Source organism: Lontra canadensis, unplaced genomic scaffold (assembly GCF_010015895.1).
Source record: "Lontra canadensis isolate GAN:19392208 unplaced genomic scaffold, GSC_riverotter_1.0 scaffold52, whole genome shotgun sequence".
In the NCBI taxonomy this organism is placed as follows: Eukaryota; Metazoa; Chordata; class Mammalia; order Carnivora; family Mustelidae; genus Lontra; species Lontra canadensis.
Window position 1 is genome coordinate 8,988,895 of NW_022631046.1, and position 6,673 is coordinate 8,995,567.

Consider the following 6,673-nt stretch of genomic DNA (forward strand, 5'->3'; position numbering starts at 1 on the left):
GGAAAGAGATCGTTGTCATTTGGTTTGGTCTTTAGCTTTATGGAGACTCAGGGCTTTTTCACAATCTCATTAGTGGAGGAGGAGGGAAGAAAGACAGTGAGGTTTTGGTATTACTCAGTAAGGGAGCTGAGTCTCCTGTGGCTTCGCTCTAGATGGTGAGACCTGTGGAATCATCCTGGAAGAATTCACTCCCTAATTGGGAAAGGCACCATGTCACTGTGGGCCGTGTTATGGTTATGCTCTCTGGTGGGACGATAGACCACAGATCAGCTGTTTCCAGTTCTAAGTCCCTGCCAGACGTAGTTTACCCTCCACTGAAGATGGTATCACACTGAACTGCCATCCACAAGGCGGGAGCCTGAGTAGAGAGTTAACATTTCTCGATGTTCTGATTTTTATGTAACTGTCCATGGCCAAGAGGCGGTAAGGAGCAGTGGTTGTAAACCAGCATGCAGTGGAGGGCACAGACTCCGGCCAGGCATGTTTGTGATCTGCCTCTGCCCATCTTTGTGGTGTGGGGCAAGTTTCCTGGTGCCTCAGTCTCCTCACCCGTAAAATGGGAAGGATGATCATAGTGCCAGTTTCATGGGGCCATCGCAGGGGTTAAGAACATTGAATGTGGGGCACCTGGGTGGCTTTGTTGGTGAAGCACCTGCTTCGGCTCAGGTCATGATCCCTGGGTCCTGGGATCAAGTCCCTCGTCTCTCCTGCTCAGCGGGGAGTCTGCTTCTCCCTCTCCTTCTGCTGCTCCCCCTGCTTGTTCTCTCTCTCTCTCTCTGGCTCACTCTTTCTCAAATAAATACAGTCTTCAAAAAAAAAAAAAAAAAAGAACATTGACTGCCATGGCTTTCTGTGTAAAGCTTTACTAAATAATTCACATCTCCTTATTCCGGCTCAGGTCATGATCTCAGGGTCGTGGGATTGAGCCCTGTGTCAGGCTCCATGCTGGGCGTGGAACTTTCTTGGGATTTTTTTCTCTCTCTCTGCCTCTTCCCCTCCGCCTGCTCTCATACATGCATATGCTCTCTCTCACTCTTTTTCTATCTCTAAAATACATAAATAAATCTTTAAAAAAGAAAAGAGAGATGCCGATCCAGACAGACCAATGTCTGGGCCTTTCCTCAGGACTGTGAAATCAGAGCTGCTGGGAAAGAAGCCCAGGTGGAGACAGACGCAGGCATGACCAAGGCACAGCCTTCTTGGACAGGGCCCCTGGCTGTCTTGGAGAACAAAAGACAAATTTTGCCTCAGGACCTATTGACATCCTTCTTGACCTAGGAGGGGAATGCAGGTCCCACCCCCAAAGATGTGTATGCTTTTCCTCTGAAACATTTTGGAAGCCCCATAGATTCCCAAAGAGAAATATTTGCAAGTGTATGTAGGTTGGGGGGATCCAGCAGTAATTTCCTTTCATGAAAACGTAAACCTGTGAACCCCAACAGGAAGGAGAGGGAAGGAGAGGACCAGACTGGAAGTCGGGGAAGAACTCAAATGCCTGAAGCAACTTCTGAGGTTTGAGTCCTCTTTAATGCTTGACATGGCAACAATTTTTTCGCCTTTCATTTTGAAACATTACTTATTTCACAGTCAATTAAGACCATGTGTTTCGGATTTGTTAACTCCCAGCTCCTCACCAAAATGTTTCTTGATGTTGAAGGGATTCCTGTCGACTCTTGGAATCTTTTTTCCTTTATAGCCCCTGGGGAAAAGGCTAATGGGAAATTAGGATTTTAGAAATCCAGATAAATCTTCCTTTACAAATTCAGATTTGCCAGTAGACAGAGACGAGAAAAGGGGTGGGCCACTGGTTTCTAGGGTCCTCACTTTAAAAATGATTTTTAATGCTTTATTGTACCTGTCCCAACCTGTTTCATGGTAGATGGTTACCTTAGAAACTCCAGAGGAGGCACTGATCTGGGCGATGCTGGTGTGACAAAATGTTAGCAGAAGGTCAATATAAAAAATTTAAGGTTTTTCATTTCCTTTCAGGCAAGTTCCCCCAGTCTTAAGCATCATATTATAATTTTCTCCTTCCTCCTCACTCCTCCCTCCTCCCCCTTTCCTCTCCCTCCCTCCTCCTTTCCCCTCCCTCTCCCTCCTCCTCTCCTCTCCCTCCTACCCCTATTTCCTCCTCCCCCTCCCCCTTCCTTCTACCTCCCCTTTTCTCCTCCCTCCTTCCTCTTCCTCCTCCTCCTCTCCTCCCTCTTTCTCTCTTACCTCCAAGCCAATCCTCCACCCCAGTCATGTATCCACAGTAGTTTGCGATCTTGATTTTCTTAAATTTGCCTGAGGCAGTTTATGTAATTGAAAACTAAGGTATGCTGAACAAACTCAATTCTGTGTGTGTGTGTGTGTGTGTGTGTCTAAATTCTTTCAAGGAAAGAAGTCAGAGAAAAAAATCGAGAGCCACCACATAAGCAACTTGAAATGACAGAGCTTGGTGCCATGACAGGGACACATCTAAAAGAGGCCCCAAACTCCTGTGTGGCTCAGTGCTCAGAAACACAGCACCTCACACAGCAACCTGAAAGTTAGGTTTCACACCTCTAAGATTAGGATGTGTTCTCCCTGAGGTGTGGGGTGTTTTCTAGAACATGGAGACATTCTGCCAATTTCTTATACATGAAATCATTATACTCACAAATAGGCCCAGAGAAGTAATCCTTCATTCGGTGGGTTCTGGGAGGAGAATTCCTCTCTTTCCTCATATCTGAGCAAAGCCCCCGTAGAGTTACACTTGCTCTAGCACGGCAAGAATCACCCTCCTCCCTCCACACTCTGCGGGCTGCTGCCCGCCCCGCAGGCTCATCCCCCACTGTTGGAATGTTGGAATGCCCGGGGAGGGTCTGCACATGTGCGGGGACTCTGCCTTCCTCCACCAGCGGGGAATTCAGATAGGACGGCTGGGAGAGGAGTAAGGCTTATTACCCTGTGGTTCTTCTCCCTTTGCAACATTCTAGGCAATGTTTGATTTCATTGCTGGCGACTCTGGGGCCCGCCTCCATTCGCATGTGTCCTGTGCTGCAAGGAGGATCTCCGAGCAGAGCACCTGAAACTTTGGGAGCCAGGGAAGGCGTGAGGACTTCAGTTGTAGGAAAGCACACCACACGGAAGAAGGGACATGGGCTTCACTTTCAAGAGGAGATGAAAAAACCCAATACCAATAACTCGTAGCAAGTGTGCTGAATTAGCAAGAGAAGGTTGACTTGTAATCAAAGTTAAGCGAGAAATGGTTTTTTGAACTCTTAAACCCAGGAAATGAGCCTGCCAATCTGCTGTATCTGAGAGATAGCATCTTGGCACCCTGGGGAACAGTGTTCTGACAAACACATTATTGCCCTCGTTCTCATATCTATGTGAAAGTCTTTAAGATTATTAGAAATTCTTAGAAAAAGTGCAGATACATGCCTGTAGAATTCTTCCCGCCTCCACTACGGTCGCTGATGGTTTATGCCAGCCTGCCCCCCTGGGTCTTTTTGCACTCAGTCGTTACATTTCGGGGACAGTCATGTTTAATAAACTATTTCCTCTGTAACAGAGCCCTCGCTGTCTCTCGTGAGAGTTCCACGTCTCCATGCTTGCTCTAACACAGCAGCTCTCCCCACTACTCCCCAGCTCCTTCTGTTCCATTTACTTTGTCCCTTTCAGAAGATCCATTATCCCCATAATTAAACAACCCACTGTCCCGATTAAGTCATTCTCTGTTACTTCAATTACATCCCATTGTTCATTAAATCCTGATGTTTGTACTTCAGCAGTCTTGCTTTTAATACTCCTAGCATTTGTGGAGAAACAGTGAAGTTAATTAACAATTCTTGGGCGTTTTTTTTTTTTTTTTCCTTTTTCTCTCTACCATAGTACAAATCATTTCCATTATGACTTGCAATAATACTGAAACCATTACTAACTTCGTAGTTACTGTTCTGAGCTTCCTGATCAAAGAAGTGAAACCATTTTTTTTAAATCATTTTAGGTAAGTCATTCCCTAGTCGATGGCAAGCAGTGGAAAATGAAAAATTAACATTAAATGAGTGCTTGAAATGACTTTCCTCTTCATACCCTTTCTTCTCATACCCATAATCTTGGGATTAGGAAATAATTTAGTTACCTAAATATGAAAGTATTTAATTTTCTTCTTTATAGCTCAAATGTGACTTTATTACTTTATTGTTAAGGATCCTTATTTATACTTCTACTCCTCAGAGAATGGTAACTTTTTAGCACATCATGGTGGAGATGAAAGGCATTTTTTTCCATATGTTTTTTCTGATACTGTCAAAGTCAGCATTTCATTTGAAGTCTCCATTTTCTAGAGCAGGGATCAGCAAACAAGAGCCTGTGGGCCAAATGTGGCCCTGCTGTCTGTTGTTATAAATAAAGTTTTATTGAAACACAGCCACACACATTGATTTACTGTTGTCTATGGCTGTTTCCCTGCTACAGCTGAAAAGTCAACTAGTGGTAACAGAGACTGTACAGGCTGCAGAGTCTTAAATATTTACTATCTGGCCTTTTACAAAAAGTTTGCCAGCTCTTATTCTAGAGCCTTACATAAAAGAGAAAAAGAACTAGAATCTGCCCTCCCACTAAACCCTAAAACCCCGAAAGCCTTGATCTCTTTCCTCTTTTTCTGGGGACACATTAGTGGAAATGCCTTACCACTCTCCATCAATCTGAAACTCACGGGAGTGCTTTGCCAAAAACCAAACTGTGACATATTCATATTAAGCCTAAAGTACGGAAACCAGTCATTCTGGGCTTAAGTAAGACAGATTCTTGCTTGATTCTATCATGAACAAATGCTAGCAAATATAGAAATTCTGTGACAGAAACTCACATTTGAGGAAATTCTCTTCATTAACTTAATTTTTTTCTTCAAGGTGGCAAAGGCCTTCCTTCCTCATTATTAGGCCGGAGGGGAAAACTCCTTGATCCAGAAAGCTCTGGGCTGTGTTGGGGGGAAAGGGAAAGGAGGGGAGCAGGGATGTAGGGCAGCCAAGAGCAGCATTAGAGAGGGTATGCGGTAGCCGTCCCAGGGCTGCCTACTCCAGCTTAAGGAAGACCTCAGCTCAGAAGCTTCTGGGACTTGCACTTGTAACTCTGGGCTCAGGCTACTTCTACTGAAGCTCTGGAAGCGTGTTCTCTCTCACCCCAAACCCCTCTAAATCCAGCTGGTATAAGAACCAGATCTCTCGCTCTTTCTCTCTCTCTCTCTCTCTTTTTTAAAAAGATTTTATTTATTTATTTGACAGAGAGCAAGAGAGCACAAGCTGGGGTGTGTGGCGGGGGGCAACAGGCACAGAGAGGCAGAGAGAGGGGGGAAGCAGGCGCCCTGCTCAGCAGGACTTGATCCCACGACCCTGGGATCATGACCCCTGAGCCAAGGGAGACACTTCACCGACTAAGCCACCCAGGTACCCCCAGACTTTTCTCTTAACCTTCATTTGGCTCTCAAATAAAATTAGAAAAAAATATATTTTATAGGTTTTATTTAATGAAAGCAATTATTGACCTAAGACCTCTTGTGATAAAGTGGCTGGCTTGTAATAAATTTTTTTTTAAATTACTTTCTAGGTATTATAAGGCATTACAGAAAGGAGGCAGCAACAGCCCTGCCCTTTCGAGCCAAGCCTGTGGTTGAGGAATTAATAAGGTAGCTGGGTCAGCCTCTCCACACCGAAGTGTGCAAGAAGTAGGAGGAAATGCCTCTTCCCCTGCCTTTGATTCATCCCGCCAGCTCCCCACCCAGCCTTATTTTTTCTATTTTTTCTATTTCTATTTCTGTTTTTTTTCTCCTTGTTACCTTAACCCACCAAGTTGTATGAAGAAATGGTGGGCAGAGCTTCTAGTGAACCCCGAATGTTCTTGTCCGTCTAGCTGCTGCATAGCTTAGTGCTGAGAGGCGGGGGTTTAGAGTCTGACTGTCTTGGGTGTGAAGCCGAGCTCAACCACTTTACTGACAGGCTGTTAGTGACTTTGGGCAAGTCACCAAACCTCTCTAAACCTGTTTCTTCCACTATAAACAGGTGATCAGAAAACCTAACCTTGTAGGCTTATTATGATGTTAGAAACTAATCTATGTGAGATGGCCAGCCATCACACCTCAGAGGAGTTCTCATCATTTATTTATGATAGTTTTTCTTGTCTGAGCAGTTTTTGTTGTCTGCTATAAGGTCTACTAAGCACAATGTCCTCTCACCCTTCTTCCTGGTCACTATTTATTGGTGATGGGTGATACAGGGAGTTGATCAGCTGAATCCACTGTCATTAAAACCTCATGTTACTGTTAGAAACGTTACCCATAATCTGTGTTTACAATCTGTGGCACACAACATCCCACCGGACAGGTGTAAACAAGAGACCACAGTGATGAATCTGAACAATGACCTACCTACACGGGCTGGTTTGTGACCCACTTACGGAAGAACCAGGTCCTTCCCATCTGGTCCTTTTTCTGGGTTCTAGGCCATGCGTCTTCCAAATACCCTCTCTGGTCCTCAGGCCACCGCACGGTCTTAAGTGCTTGCTCACCCCCCAAACAGTCTTCTTCCACATTCCAGACAGCAGGACATAAGTAGGGCTGTAGAAAAGGGGACAGATGGTCACCAGCTGTCTTGTAAGGAAACTTCCCAGAGGCCACCACAGGACACATCCTCTTAATCCCATTGGCCAG

General features: G+C 45.1%; 1 protein-coding gene across 2 annotated transcripts in view; it reads left to right on the forward strand.

The window, feature by feature from the left end:
- The window catches only part of PLXNC1 (plexin C1), a 141,333-nt gene that overhangs the window by 103,433 nt on the left and 31,227 nt on the right, over nucleotides 1-6,673 (forward strand). The window lies entirely within an intron of this gene.